We start from the raw sequence: 16,869 nt of genomic DNA on the forward strand, positions 1-16,869 counted from the left end.
TCCTAGAAGAAAGGCGCGAGAACGCCGCCATCAACGAGGCCAAATACAAATCCAAACTGGAAAAGTATTACAACGCGCGAGTCCGCGTCTGTACTTTCAATCCAGGGGACTACGTCCTACGTGACAACGAGGCATCTAACGCCGAGCGCCCAGGAAAACTTGCCCCCAAGTGGGAAGGACCCTACCTCATCAGCGAGGTCTTAGGGAAGGGCGCATACAGGTTACAAACACTAGAGGGCGAACCTATCGCCAGAACATGGAACGCACAACAGCTTAGACGCTGCTATATGTAAGCTATGTTCTTACACTCCCTATGTAACCTATCGGACCGCAGGTCATTTGCAAATAAATAAATAAGCAATTTTCTACATTATTGTTTGTTATTACTATTACAAATGCGTGTTCCACTTTGCGGTATCCCAAAAACAGATTGACAAAATCTTCATTCGCGATACCCATACAAAGTGGTAACCACACACAAATATTGTAATAAGCCAGCAAAAGACAAACAGACTTGCATGTTTTATCCGGCCGGATACACAAGTTTTGTTAAACACAATTCCTGAGCCCCAAAAAGGCAAACAATGTAATTGACGCGGACTCATACGACAAAGGTATGGAGTACACTCGACCCCATTCACAAATGGGTAGAGTTCCGGTAATATAAGCTTTTACAAAGTTTAAGCAATTCTAAAAACCCTCACACGGTAAATAACAGAATTGATGCATACCCATACAACAAAAGTATGGAGTATACTTGACCCCGTTCATAAATGGGTAAAGATTACGCATACACACGTTCAGACATGCAAGAATTAAAACACTTGTACAAACTGAACAAAGAAACTTTATATTCAAAAAATTCAAGTATCCACATGATGCTTACGGAATTTACATAAAGTTCCTATTCTATACAAGAGGAATACAAAAAAGGAGGCACACTCGCCAACCTAAACCTTATTTTGTACCGCTGGTCCCCGCATCTTCTCCGGCACCACCAGCGGGTTCTTCCTCTTCCACATCAGGATAAAGCATCCGTAAGCGGTCAACATAGTCCGCAACCTCCAAACACTCGTCCAGCTCCCCTACACAGGCAAGGGGCGTGTCATAAAAGGAGGCTACGGCCGCTTTCAGACGACCCTCGGTATCCACATCACGGAACCCGGATGCCTCATCAGTATAACCGCCTGCGGACAATACATTGATATGCCCAATGCAGCGGTTATAACCAGCCTTGAAGCCAGCATCACGCGCACGTTCCTTAACCAGGTCCAAACCTGATGAGGTCTCAGGGGCATTCATGATAGCCTCGACAATCTGCAATAAAAGAATCATAAGTCTTGCAATACTAATTCACGCCAATATAAAGGCAAGGGATACTTACACGCGCGATGCCGTGAGTCCGCAACCACTCACGGTCAGCTTCCAGTTGGTTAAAAGAGGACACCAAGGCATCCTTGGCCTCAACAGCAGCGTCAGCCCGGTTGTCCGCAACAGATACGCGGGCAGTAAGGTCCGTAACCGCGACCTCCCGGGCCTGAACCTCAGCCTGTTACAAGAACAGCAAAACAGTTCACTCAATGAATATTTTCAAAACAATAAAGACGAAAGCAACAACGCTAAAGAAACATACCTGCAGGCTTTCAACAACTTTGCCTAAACGAATGCGCTCCGCATTCGCCTCTTCAAGAGCCTTAGAAGCACGGCTCTCCTTCTCTGCGACCTCTTCATGGGCCTTTGAGGCACGAGCCCCGGCTTCTTTGGCCTCTTCAAGGGCCTTCAAGGCGTCGGCCTTCGCCTGCAGCGCCTCCACAGAAATGGCCTCAGCCGCAGCCTTCTCTTGGCTCAAGGTAGCATTCGCTGCCTTGGCATTTGTCAGCTCCTGCCGAGCATGAAACAGAATGTCATTCTGCTTAGCCCATGATGCATTCCACTTCTTGCGCTCATTGGACATTTTTTCATTCCAACTTTTGCGCTCATCAGCAAGAAGTTTAGCAAGGGTACGCACCTGTTTCAGCTGGGCAGCGGCAGCCCATTCAGAAGTCTGTTTCTGCTTTTCAAAAGCAGCCTTGTCTTTCTCGAGCCGCTCCGCACCCACACGAGCAGCCTCGATTAACTTCTCCGCTTCCGCCCGCATACGAGTGGCCTCCTCCTCGCGACGGCCCAGCACCTTATAATTTTCCAAAATGGCATTAGCCACAATGGAAGTCCCCACCAGCATCGATGAAAGCTGGTTAATACGCAGCTCTCGGCGCGCGGCACGGGCACGCTCGACTTCAAACGGGGTCCCCAGACCGCCCAAAATCTCCCTACATGCCGCAGGGTCGTTAGAAATATCATCCCCCTGCATAACAGTCCAGGGGGGTCGGTGGTACACCATACTGCGACCCGGGGAGTAGGTGCGGTAATAATACTCCAATTCAGACTCCCCAGGCTGAATTGGAGGCCCGTCATAACCCGCACCACCGGCAGACGAGCCGCTACCTTTCTCCCCAGCAGGAGACTTCTGCGGCTCAGCATCCTGCTGCCGCACCTCAGCATCAGACTTCTGCTTACCGGCATCTGAAAACCTCAAGTTCAATCCGCCACCCTCATCAGGAGAGATCAGATTGTCCGAGGAGTCCACAGTGTCAAAAATCCGGTCAGCAGTCGCCTCCACCGTCTTCTCCAAAGGGGGATCACGAACTGGCCCAGCAAAAGGGGCCGCAGGCTCCTTAGGCGCGACCTTCTCCTTCAATACACCCGCACCCGCGGCAGCGGTGTGCGGAGGAGACGCAGGAATGTCAAAAAAAGAATACCCCGCATCTCGGGATTCTGCAATACAAAGAGTATTCAATGAGTATTTCCCACCCATGGTACATACAAAACAAAGAAAAGGGATATACTTACCAGCAGCAACTGCAGGTTTCTTCTGCACCGGAGCAACTCTCCTGGTCTGCAGTCTCCGCCTCTTTGGTTCACCACCACCAGCAGCTTTCTGCTCTGGCCCCCTTTTCTCTCCAACAACGGGGGGAACCACAGCAGTTCCACCCGCGGCCGCACCACTACCTATAACACCCAAACCCTCAAGGGTGTCAGATACTACGACGTAATCGGTATATCCCCGAGAACAAGATTGATAGGTACCTGCGGCTTCGAAAACGGAAGAAGGGGCAGCTGAGCCTTCAACACTCCCCTTACCACGACCCCGCACGGTCTTTTTTACCGTTTTCTTCTCCATAGTCTTTTTAGGGACGCGTTTCTCAAACTTCCCCAAATCCGCAAGGACACCTAGATTCACACAATCAACAGAACCAGTCAAAAAGATAAACTGAAAAAACTAATGCCACGTAAGACGTACCTCTTGCGTCTCCCGGAACCGGGGCTTCCAGCACCGCTTTTGATGGTACGCGGAAGTTCTTCAGAATTTCAAGGTTGAAACCTTTCTTCAGCTCAACCGCGATCAGTTCAACCTGGCCCTTGAAATCAGGCTCAAACATCCTCCACAAGCCAACCGCATCCGCTGATACATGCATGCAGGTTACCACAAAGGCTTAGGAAATAAGGAAAATAACAAAGGGTAACGAACTTACCACCACCCTGTTCCCGCAACACGGGTCTTTCCTTCCTATCCGGTCTAGAGAGCATCATCCGCAATATCCATAGTTGGTCATTATCCAACTTCTTGAGTTCAATAGGCCGCAGCCTAGAGAACCAGTCCGCGGTCTTTGCGGAAGCAACAGGAATATCTTCATCGGAAACTCCAACATCGACGTTCCTGAAAGACATGTTAGCATAGACCGCACAGGCTTTCACGTAGAAGAACCTCTTCTTCCAGCCTGTCACACCCTTAGGGGGTGTCATCAACTTCAGACTCCCATGCCTTTGAGTGAACGAGAAAAAACCGGTGTTCACCGTCAACTGGTAGAAACGCCGGAAATTCTCCACTGAAATGGGCAGGCCATGGGCACGGAATGTGTACTCAAAATTCCGAATTCGGAACATTCCGAAAGGACTAAGCTGGGAGATATGGAGGTGATAATACTCCAATACCTCCGCCACAAACACCGTCACCGGCAACCTAAGGTTACCGTGGGTGAAAAAATCCGCCCACAAGGTTATATAACCGGCCGGAGCATCGGCACCGGTGTCCCCCACTTGTGGGTAAGTAGCATTCCAGTCCTTGGCCATCTGAACAGTGGCCATCAGGGTTTTAAAACTACCTTTTGTCCACTTCAACACCGGTAACCCACCACCGGGAACATCAACATCATCATCCTCTTCTTCTTCTTCGGCCACTAAAGGCTGTTCAGGGTTTTCACCCTCCACATTGTGTGGACTAGATGGTTCAGCCATCAAAAATATCAAAGAAACAGAAGATGGTGAACAGAAACACTAGAAACCTCACCGGAATTTCAGAAAAAATCGTCGGAGAAGACAGATGACAACTTTCTCTCAAACGGCAAATTTTTTGAATTTTCGACCAAGTGAGAGGAAACCACAAACGGTTTTCCCCTTATATACCCATCGCAATTAATGCGGAGGGAGAAAGCAAATCATCACGTTCAAAAAGAGCGTATCTTGCAACAACACGTGTCGAGCGCCGTTTTAGCTGACGGTTATCACGCGCGCGTGGCCGCCCACGCGCCTGACAAAGAAGACGTTTACACTCCCTGCTACAGTGCATTTAATGCCTCGGGCAGTGCAAATGTCCTTTCATTTCAGCACATGCAGAAACGTCTCACCAACTTCTACCAACTCACACGTGTGATCAAGCCACGTAGGCAAGAAAAAGCGACAACATTATCCAAAAAACCTAAGCGGCATGCGGTTTTTCTGGTTTACCACACCATAACCCATACCGCATGTCGTTTTTTTATATACCCTAAAAAATAGGTAGAAATATATCTATCTATACTATAAAGGGATATATTACCTTTTCCGCATCACTCACGAGCACACGTGAAATATGCGGAAGTGACACACATGAACCCATTCAGATGTGTCAGATGCTCAGAACCAGTATTGTTCTTTGGACTGAACCGCCTTTCAGGAACAGGCAAAGCGCATTGCCTTCCTTTTCTTCAAGCTTCAAATCCCTCCTGTCCGGTTCACAACCGCAGAGGGTGCATGAACAACTTCTTCAGAAAAAGGAACGAAATCTACGCGCCCGCACATCAGCAGCCCTGACTCCTGAACCTTCAAGAGTTACATCCGTGCAACAAGCACACTTTGAGCGAATATGAGGCTGCAACATCGCAGACACCCATAAAGAGCTACAGACATAACCATAGCTTCCGCAGAGTGGTTGCTACGGAAGAGCAAAGCTCACTCCACATCACCGAACGAGGCTACCTCGTTATAAACTCGGTATTGGAGCGTGAAGGTAAGTGGATCCAGAAAGAACGCAGATACGTGCTCTAAACAAGCACTTATCAAGCAGCAAGTGTCCGAACAGCGGTAACAAGTCTGCCTATGACTTTGTTTACCTGCCAACGGACCGCGGTAACAAGTCTGCTTAGGACTTTGCTTACCTACCAATGGATCGCATGGAATAAACAACGATGGGCATCCACTTGCCTATGACCATGTTTATTTACCCATAGTTTAGATCCACATTGTTCGACCAAACAGGGCCAACAATGACGCAACGAAGTAACCGCAAAGAACGTACGGTTACTTGAGAGCTATCAAGACGAACATGAACACCCCACAAAAAAGGGATGGTCATCTCATCATAGGATGCTGAACATAGAACTTGAGCAAAGTTCTAACACAACATCCAAAACCTTCAAACCCGACCGCAAAGGTTGGTTTACAAGTTTTTCTTTTCTTCTTCGTGCACCATTCTGGCAAATGGTTCGAAGAAGAAACCACCTCCAAGAGGTTCGAAACATGTGCAAACCTTCGAACCACCATCCAAGAGGTTGGTTCGAAGTTTGTGCAGCATTACTATGAAGGTCCCTAACAGGCCTTCAACACAACAACAGGTGGCAACCCACCTGATGACATGCAACGGCTGAGAATTTCGCATCAAGCGAAACCCCTTCACCGGTACGGAAGAGGCATAGCCGGATTTTTTACCAGATCACCAGTTTGATCTGGCCTAAAATTTTCTCCAGACTGCCACACTACCTTCCTACACCATAAGTCCAGTACTCCTCCCACGTGCAACTTGCACAAGGTAGCAACACTAGACTGGGGGGACTTGAAGGGGTATGGTCCCAAAACGACCATTACCCGCATCAAACAAACCTCTACCAGTAAGCAAACCGCACCCATGCGGTCACATCCTTCGAAACCATTCGGTTCGAAGATGAATAGCTTGACCCAAGTACGAAAGAAGATAAACATATCGATGCGGCTGGCACCGCATCATATGGTCATTTTCGTCACGACAAGGGAAGCGAGCAAATAGTCTCCACATACGATGAGGCGGCCAACACCGCATCTCGCGTATTTCTTGATCACAAGTAGGAGACGCGGTAACTTCAGACGTTACCGCATGCAGCGATGCGGCTCGCACCGCACCCTGCATATCCAACAAGTGGACTGACACGCCAGGCAAGTGGCTGACACCACGAGGCAAGTGGCGCCGGCGACAGTCCCCTGTCAGAGCTATTAAAGCAATGGGCTGACGTGGCGTAACCCCCACGGCCGGCGAGACTGACACACCTGCAACGGTGCAGCTCGTCGTCAGCCCATCCATCAATCTCCTCCTTCACTCCTCGGCTATAAATACCAACCCCAAACCAGGTTTGAGGTATCTCTTCACAACTCTCTCACTACTACTACTATCTTGCTTTGCTTCCCAAGCAAACTACTGATTCTCACGCCGGAGAGTGGTAACAAGGAGCACCCCCCACCTCATCCTCCTTGTTACGAGTCACGGCTTGTTTCCTTGTGCAGGAGATCATCCACCGGTGACCCAGCCAGCGATCTCCGAGAGGAAGGGATTAACCCTTCTTGACGAGACCAGTGTGTTAACCCTGCCCGGTTAACCATTGTTTCATCAATAGTACAAATAATTTTGGAAATTGTATGTATTTGTTACATTTATTATTTCAAAAGCAATATAGATAAATTAAACTGCGACAAAATTAAGAGAGCATAATGGGCCTCAGACACGATGACCAGTCCAAGGTCCGATCTCCCATCAATCGTGGGCCTATTCGAGCCCAAATATCTTTCAGTTGTTAATGTTAATTTATTGAATGCATTTCATCTAGATTGATCATGTTACAACTTATGTTTTGATTAAACATGTTACTAGAGTCAATTGTGTGTCATGTCGTCATGATGTGTTGCGTCTTGGGAATATAGAACTAGGAATATCCACTTTAGGCAGGGGCGGACCCGTGTAGTGAACATGGGGGTCGTCCCGCTCACCATGGAAAAAAAATATTAGTATATATAAGATAAAAACTTCACCGACCTCATGAAATTTCGTCACGACCCTCATGAAAAAAAATATTGGTATATATAAGATAAAAACTTGTCTGACCTCATGAAATTTTGTCACAGCCCCCATAAAATTTTGGCATCGACTCCTAAAGAGAGGGGAAGCAGAGGCGGAACTAACATAGTGAAAAACAACAAGAATGGAAAAAAATCCCCTATTCCAGCGGCTGCAATGGCGGTCGTCTACTCGTATGTTGTCTAAAGTGAACAAGAAGAGATATGGGTTGCAAATATTTGATGAAATAAAGAGAGAAGAAGATTGAAGAAGGAATATGTTGGTGGATGGTGGGAAATTGACTTGGTCATTATGGGCTTTTGAGTGAAGTCTAAATAAAAATAAAACTTTAATGATACAGTAAGAGCCTAGAGGATATCAGGAGATGACATGATATGAAATTATGAAGAGTGAGAGCATTTACATCCAACCCCCTAAAATTATACATACATTCCACTAAAAAACAACTCCTGTATTAATATATTTCAACTAAAAACAAATACTTTTTCTCTCTCCTTTTCAATTAAATAATATTTTTATACCTTTATCATTACATTTTTCTCTCTCCTTCACTCACAACCACTTTCAATATATATTAAAAAATTATAGTGGGTGAATAGTGTCCCCCCAAATATACAGATGAACAGTAACATTTTCTCTCTCCTCCACTCACAACCACTTTTTATATTTTAAAAACACCACACTGAGAATATGATGACTTGGATGTGAATGCTCTGATGCTTGATTGCTTGCCAAGTGAACAACCCCCCCCCCCCCCCCCCCCCCCACCCACACACACACACCAAGTACACCTATTTAACTATTAATGGATTGTTTAATTAACTTTAAATATTTATAAATAAATTCTTAACTTTTTATGTAGCACTCTATATTTGTTTGTGGAAACTAAATTTTGGTATAACCATATAATTTTACCAATGAGGGTTTATTATTTTCTTTATCATTTCTGATCATTTTCAAAAATTTATAATTGTGCTACATGATTTGACGTGGTCTGGTGATTTGATGTACCTTTGTTATTTATTTGAAATTTAATTTGATATCGTATTTTTATTGTGTTACCTACCTGACCCAAAACCGACCAAGAAAAAACTAATATACAGTTCAGACCCTTATGAAAAAAAAATTCTCTGAGTTCGACGGTGCTTGCAAGATTCAACACATAACAATATAGTAGATCCATTAGGTTTAATATTTGGTGAAAATTAAGGTTTTGGCTTTGCAAGCAAAAGAGCGTAGCCGCGTAGGCTATCGTAACACTCCAAATATCTACTCAAATGTTTTCACTTCATATGGGATATAATTGTTACATCAAACATTAGGATAAGTGTGTTGATGCCAGAAAATGAGTATATCTATTCATGAAGTTGTTTTCACAAACGAAACATGACAGTAAAATTTAGCTTGGTCCTCAATAGAAAGTATATATGTTAGCTTGGTCTTCAATAGTAAGTATATATGTTAGGGGTTAATGAAATGAAATCTTTGATAGTTTTGTTATATCTATTGAAAACTATTATTATTCCTTAATAAAGGGGTTAATGAAATGAAATATTCAATAGTTTTGTTATATGTATTGAAAACTATTATTATTCCTTGATAATAATTATAAAAGTTAACGTCCCGTTTGCGGTATGCGCATATAATGTATATATGTGTGGGCGTTCGGAGAGCAAAAGTGAGAGTGCACTAATTTTAACGTCATTTTACTAATTTCGTGAAAATAACATTAAAAATGGGAGATGGTTAATCATGCATCATGTGGTGGCGTTGATAGCTGAAAGATAATGGGGTACATGCACTAATCAACCTTTGTCTCAATTGCTGAGTGTTACGTGTCTTTTGTCCAAAGCTTGATGCAAAACTACTATTGAGTCGGAGGTCTCACTGAAAGCAGACTCTCTATTTCTACGGGGTAGAGGTAAGGTTGTCTATATCTTACTCTTCTTAGACCCTACCTTAGTTTTGCAAAATGATGAGGAAAAGAATAATTATAAAAGTTCCTATGTAACATAATTTTCGTAGGCCTTAGTGGCTCACTGCTTCACAATTAACTTGGAGGAAATATGAGGATAAGGTGGAAGGGAAGATTTGGGTATCAGAATTGGACCCACAGTCTATGTCAAATTGAGTATCAGGGATATTATTTGTTTGATGGTTATTAGTTTCACAAAATTATAACATGGACCACAAGATTCATTGACTTGGATGGATTCTCTCTTGTTCTTCACCTCTTTCTTTTATTTTAGAGTAAACTGCCATTTTGGTCCCTGAGGTTTGGTTACTTTTGCCACTTTAGTCTAAAACTCAAACTTTTTGCATCTGGGTCCCTGTGGTTTCAGTTTTATTGCCATTTTGGTCCAAAAATGAAATCAGGTCATACTTGTCTTATAAAATCCTGCAATTTTGTCATTTTCCGCAGGGGCAAATCAGGTCATATTTGTCTTATAAAATATGGTATTTATTTATAAAAAAGAAATGATCATTTTGCCCCTGCGGGAAATGACAAAATAACAGGATTTTATAAGATAAATATGACCTGATTTCATTTTTGGACCAAAATGGCAATAAAACTGAAACCACAGGGACCCAAATGTAAAAAGTTTAAGTTTTAGACTAAACTGACAAAATTGACCAAACCACATGGACCAAAATGGGAGTTTACTCTTTATTTTAAATAATTTACTTTTTCAACATAAACTAAAATGTAGTGTGTTTATTTATGAAGCTAACCCTAAAATTCACAATATATCATATTTAGCTTGGCTTGAGCACTAGCTCGAAGTTAAACGAGCCTAAGCCATGAGCTGAGTTCGGCTACAAAATGAGCCCGCTCGGCTTAGGTTATTTCAAATCAAGTTTTTTAAACTAGTTTTTTTTTTCGGGTAAGCTACGAGCCGAGGTGCGAGTCGCGAGTTTTTTGAACAACCTAAAATTCATATTTACTCATTTAAAAAGTTGATATTGAATATATAACTGTTAGAAAATTTATTAACTCATTTCTCTAAAGTACAATTTACAATATGATCAATATAACCTTTTGTTTTTTCTTATAAGCCAAGCTTTTACATACCAATACACCCTTTAAGAAAATGATTCAAATTTTATTAATTTAAATAGATATACTACCACCCATATTTTGATAAATAAACATTATTTTATTGAAGGATAATAAATAAAATTACGCGCTTTTATAATACAAATCAAATGAAATCAATCAAGCGTCTGTCTCTCCATGTATGGGTTGACTCCACTTATCAAATACCCTACCACAAAGAAAAAAAGAAACTTTATAAACTTGTAATGGCCAAAAGGGAATATTAGTGGAATTTGCTTTTTCTCCTATAGAATACAGTTGACTGAAATCATTAATATTCATAAATAGAAGGGTGAAGTTAAATAAAATAACTTATCTATTTAATGATTTTTATTATATATCAATAAATATATTATTTTTGGGATAATTAGTGATTAATACAGCATACTTTTTTGGATAATAATAATACTTATGTCATTTTAACCCAAGTCTTTTTAACGATCATTTCATCCTTAATCTTTTCTTTTTCACTTTCAGAAATTTACTAGTTTACTTAAATCAATCTTTTGTATAGGTTTGATTCTGAGAATGGTTGGGCTGATTTATTTAGGTGAGCGAAAGCAAATAAATTTGACGTAACAATGTATAGTGATTGAGACGGATACTAATTGACGTAGCAATGTATAGATTTATATTTCTATCAATACCTCGAGAATATGAGGCAAAAGTGAATAGTACCTTTCAAGTATCAGACCACACATTTCAGAGCTTGCTAATGCTTTTGAGTTAGGGAATGCATGTACATATAAAGAAAGTCTGTTAACCACAAAAGATACATCCGGAAGCCATAAAACTTTCAACGTGGCATATTTGCTAAGATGTTTAGCCGATGAAAATGTGTTCATACCATATTACCATTGGATGGTATATCGTGGTGGATGAATAACTGAATTACGTGAAATAACACATAATTCTTTGATTGAAAATCAAACAACTATGTAACAAGATGATTTGTTGAGTAAAATAGCTTAAAATCATTTACAATAGATGATTTAAAGCTATTACAAATCATTGGTATCAAATATGTTATACAATCAAGAAATTGGTGATATTGGTTTTGCGGGTCAAGTTATTCTACAAAGGCTTCTAATTGTAAGAAGTGTAAGAAGGATTTATAGAGTGACAAGTGTCCAATAAGCTAAAACTAAACCCACTACATCACCACCAAAAACCTAAACACCCACCCCCACCCCACCACCACCACCACCCAAAAACCTAACCCCCCCCCACCCAAAAACCTAACCCCCCCCCCCCAAAAAAAAAAAAAAAAACCTAAAAAAACCTAACCCTCCCCCCCCCCCCAAAAAAAAAAAAAAAAAACCTAAAAAAAAATCTAAAAAAAAACTAAACACCCACCCCCACCCCCACCCAAAAACCTAAACCCCACCCCCCACCCCCTCAGCAAAAAAAAAAAAAAAAAAAAAAAAAAAAATTGGGTAGGTGATGTGGGGGGGGGGTTAGGTTTTTGGTGGTGGTGGATGTTTAAGGGTTTTTTTTTTTTTTTTTGTAGTGGGGTTTTTTTGTGTAGTGGGTTTTTTTAGGTTATTGGACACTTGTCACTCTATAAATTCTTCTTACACTTCTTACAATTAAGATCCTTCGTATTTGATCCTAATCCATGGTTTTGCTATGTTTATGATATAATGTCCCAAGTTATTGAAATAATGGATAACTATGATATCTATAGATTTAGAAACATTATGAACCATCAATCATGAACACACAGTTAAATCAAAAAACACTTTAATTTATTCTTATCGATTTATATATGAAAGAAAGAAGAAAAGTTATATACATATATTAAAAACCAACTCCTCCTCTCTAACTATTCATTCTACCCATTAACATGTATCCACGTAGCGGCCTCTTTTTTTAAAGACCTTTTTGTTTATTAGATCATATTTTAACTTTGCTAATATACATATTTAGTCCCTCTACTTTCATAAAAAAAATTTCTTATTAGTTAACTTCGCTTAATATACATGTTTAGTCTATCTACTTTTATTCCTTTTAGTATTTCGTATTTCAGTGTTTCTTTTTCTTACTAACGTGACGAACCAATCCGACTCCTAGTGCAACGCGCTGTGTAAAAATACTAGTATTAACTTAATAGTTAACTTAATTTTGTTTACTAAACTTAAGAAAACTTTTATAAGGAACTCAATTTCGAAACTTACATTGGCTCTCCACCGCTTTCTACATCTAAACCATATCATATTTGCATTTTCATGGATATCGAATGAATGAATGAATTGTTATTTGTTGAAATATTCCGTATCGGGTTAAACGACTCTTCAACATTTGGGGTGTCGTGTCGTGGTACTTATCTATGCACCCCACCATTGTGTAAACAAATACAAATCAAAGCACATGCTACCTTCAAACTTGCATTGCAAATTACATTTAAGCCCTTAAAAGAAAATTCTCCTCTCTCATGTGACGTACAATCTTAATTTAAATTATCAACTCTAAGGAGACACTTATTGTTCAGCATTTAATAGTTCAGGTTGTTTGTTTCGTGAGCAGATGTCTGAATGGTTTAGACATTTGCATTTCAATGGTTAAAAATTATACTGAGTCTGAATGGTTAAGACCTCTAATCTAAATTGGTCAAGCATTTGCCTATGAACGGTTAAGCATTATATTGACTCTTAATGGTTATCTCTTACTAGTTCAGCACTTAACAGTTCAGACATCTTATTGATTTAACACTTAACCATTCAGAAGTTGTCAAACAGCCCGTAAAAGTTTATCCGTCGTGTATGTCAAAATCAGTAAATTTTAATAATTTAATTGCCCTTAGATTTCACTTAGACAAAGATTTCCTATTAATTGGTCATTATTCATCCTTGTCCCACTTTTATATATTTCTTTGAGGAACCAATTTTTCTCATGTAGTTTTCCTAGCATACGTTAAACTTATTAATTTTTATAAGTGAGTTTATGTTTGCGCGTTTCTACCGTGTCTAGCATACGCTAAACTTATTATTATTTTTTTATTAGTGGGTCCTGTTTGTGTGTTTCTTATATTGATAAATAGAAAAAAACAACAAGTTAATATTATTGTTTCAAATATGAATTATGTTGTTGTGAAATAAGCATTAAAGAGTATACAAATTATAGAAAAGACTTGAACACTTGGCAAAAAATGAGAGCGAGAATTTGTATACTGCGAAATAAAAATATACAATAGTATTAGTTTTTAGAGTTAATTGCAATTTTCGTCCCTGAGGTTTGGGCACATTTGTCATTTTCGTCTAAAATGACACTTTGGTATCATTTTGCCCCTCACGTTTGGCCATTTTTGCCATTTTCATCCAAATCTCTAACCTAGTTAAAAAGTTCTGTTAAATGAGAATTTTTTTAATTTAATTTTTTATATTTACTCTATAAAATATAATAAACAATTATGTTCTTTTTAAATAAATAAATAAAAGATATGTATATGTATAAAAGTACACACAGATCACCATCAAATCGCATACGGAGACCACCACCACCACCACCATCAAATCGCTGGTCAAACAATACGGAGACCACCACCACCACTATCACCCCACCACCACCATCAAATCGCATACGGAGACCACCACCACCACCACCACCATCAGATCTGAATCTCAGGTAATGTGATTATTCAACAAACAACAATCTTTAAACAAAAAACAACCAAATATCAATGACGGTCTCTAGATCTGTATCTCTTTCTCTCTAATCTGGGTAGCGGTGTTGGTTGTGATAGTAGAGGTGGGGTGATGGTGGTGCCAATGGTTGTTGTGCAGCAGTTGTTGTTGTTTGGGTAATGGCGGAGGCGATGGTGGAGGTGGGGTGATGGTGATGCCGATAGTTGTTGTGGCAGCGGTGGTGGCTATTGGGGTGAAGTTAGAGATGGTAGTTGTTGGGGGTGATGGTTCTTGGGGTGATGGTGGAGGTGGCGGAGCTGATGTAAAGGGATTTGGGTTTTATTGGATTTTGATTGAATTTGATTAGTTGGAGATGATGTTGAAAAGTTATCGACGGAATCATCGCCGGAGAGAGGAGATTTAGGTGGGAATCGATGGTTTTGGGAGCTTCGAGGGATGCAATGGCTGACGGATTTGGGGGTGTTGCCCTGTTCTTTTAGTTTCTGATTCGTCTACTGATAATATGTTTGTATAATGAGAGATGAGAGATTAGAGAGTGCAATATGTATGTATGTGTTGTGTGTATGTATGTGTTGTGATATATTACAAGTCCCCCCCCCCCCCTTATTATTAACAAATTTCAAAAATACCCCAATTTGACGTTATAAAGTAACTAGGTTAGAGATTTGGATGAAAATGGCAAAAATGGCCAAACGTGGAGGGCAAAATGGTACCAAAGTGTCATTTTGGATGAAAATGACAAATGTGTCCAAACCTCAGGGACGAAAATGGCAATTAACTCTTTTAGTTTTTATATAGTTTTAAATATATAAAAACTTATGTACAAATTATATTATATTATATTGTGTTGTGTTGTGTTGTGTTGTGTTGTGTTGTGTTGTGTTGTGTTGTGTTGTGTTGTGTTGTGTTGTGTTGTGTTGTGTTGTGTTGTGTTGTGTTGTGTTGTGTTGTGTTGTGTTGTGTTGTGTTGTGTTGTGTTGTGTTGTGTTGTGTTGTGTTGTGTTGTGTTGTGTTGTGTTGTGTTGTGTTGTGTTGTGTTGTGTTGTGTTGTATTGTATTGTATTATATTGTATTATATTATATTATAATATATATATATATATATATATTTATTGTTGATGAACTATGATGAATACTAATTTTATTTTTATAACAATATATATAGCTTTTCATTATTCATTTATTTAATATATTATAATAATTTACTATTATATTTACTTTTAATAATATATTTTTAATTTTTTTATAACATATATTAATTTATCGATTAATTTGATACTTTTTCAATAATTTACGTTTATAACTTTTTTCTAAAAACTTAAGTACATAATTGTGCTTGATTTTTCCCTAACATTCCGTTATAACTTTTCTTAAAAACGAAGTTGTACTAAAAGTAAAGTATTTATTTGGTATCATAAAACGCTACGATGATAAACTAAGCCGTTCTAATGGTTTGGACTAAACAATATGCTTTATTTTCAAATCACGTTTGTTTTACATTATCATTTGCTCGGTTTCGTCGTAACGCGCGACGTCAGTATAAACTAGTATATATAAAGATTGGAGTAAACTGCCATTTTGGTCCCTGTGGTTTGGGTAGTTTTGTCATTTTAGTCCAAATCTCAAACTTTTTAAATCTGGGTCCTGTGGTTTGCATTTTTTTTCCCATTTTAGTTCAAAACTCAAAATCTCTCTTTTTTAAGTGTTTTAAGGTTCCTTTTTTGTCTTTATCTGCAGGGGTAGTTTGGTCCATTTAATTTTCATTAAACAAATTTCTTTATTAAAAGACCCCAAATATAAATACCCTGCCATTCATGCACCCACACTGAAACATAAAATCAACAATTAAGATCTCGCTTCAATTAAACCAAACAAAACTAATATTAACACAAAATTCAACACAAACAACCGAACTCACCTGGAAAATCTCAAGGCTCAACTTTGTACATATCAACGTCCGAAATAGCCTCAAATCGGAACGGTAAAACTTTTGTCCTCAATTTTGTCAACACCTAGATATGAAGTTGAAGAAGAATCGCTAAATTTCATAAGCAACATATGAAAAATAGCTACTGCTAAATTAAAATTTCAAGATACAAAATTTACCGATTATGGTGCGTACCACACAGATCTAGTACCTTGAAGGTCTGACTATGTAAACCACCAAACGAGAAGATATCCCACGTAGTAATGTGTAGGTATGGAGGTCACCGATCTTGAGTTCATATATAATAACATTGCGTTTATAACTCGAATATAAACAGATATATCGGCTTCCGAGTCAGAAACCACCATTTAAAACTTGAATGAGCAGAGATCGATGCCCCTTTCCTTCTAGTTGAAGATGATGATGTAATCGGTTGCCATAGGGGGTATTTATATTTGGGGTTTTCTAATAAAGGAATTAGTTTAATGAAAATTAAATGGACCAAACTACCCCTCAGATAAAGACAAAAAAAAAGGACAAAAATGAGAGATTTTGAATTTTGGACTAAAATGACAACAAAATGCAAACCACAGGGACTCAGATTTAAACAGTTTGAAATTTGGACTAAAATGACAAAACTGCCCAAACCACAGGGACCAAAGTGGCAGTTTACTCTAAAGATTGATTAATAAACAATAATCAAGCTGAGACACATAACACTTAACGATCAGAATAAACGATGATT

The 16,869-nt window shown here is 39.6% G+C and overlaps 1 long non-coding RNA gene across 2 annotated transcripts; it reads right to left on the reverse strand.

Moving 5' to 3' along the window:
* Positions 1 to 10,593: 10,593 nt before the first annotated feature.
* On the reverse strand, positions 10,594 to 16,518 carry LOC110914793. Of its 2 annotated transcripts, none has more exons than XR_004881650.1 (3): positions 16,336 to 16,518; positions 16,116 to 16,209; positions 10,594 to 10,722 (listed from the first exon to the last, which is right to left on the reverse strand). It is a non-coding gene; the product is annotated as an uncharacterized LOC110914793 (long non-coding RNA). The 2 variants fall into 2 exon arrangements; XR_002578598.2 differs by having other exon boundaries at positions 16,304 to 16,518.
* Between the last annotated feature and the right edge of the window lie 351 nt (positions 16,519 to 16,869).

This window comes from Helianthus annuus, chromosome 15 (genome assembly GCF_002127325.2).
Source record: "Helianthus annuus cultivar XRQ/B chromosome 15, HanXRQr2.0-SUNRISE, whole genome shotgun sequence".
In the NCBI taxonomy this organism is placed as follows: domain Eukaryota; kingdom Viridiplantae; phylum Streptophyta; class Magnoliopsida; order Asterales; family Asteraceae; genus Helianthus; species Helianthus annuus.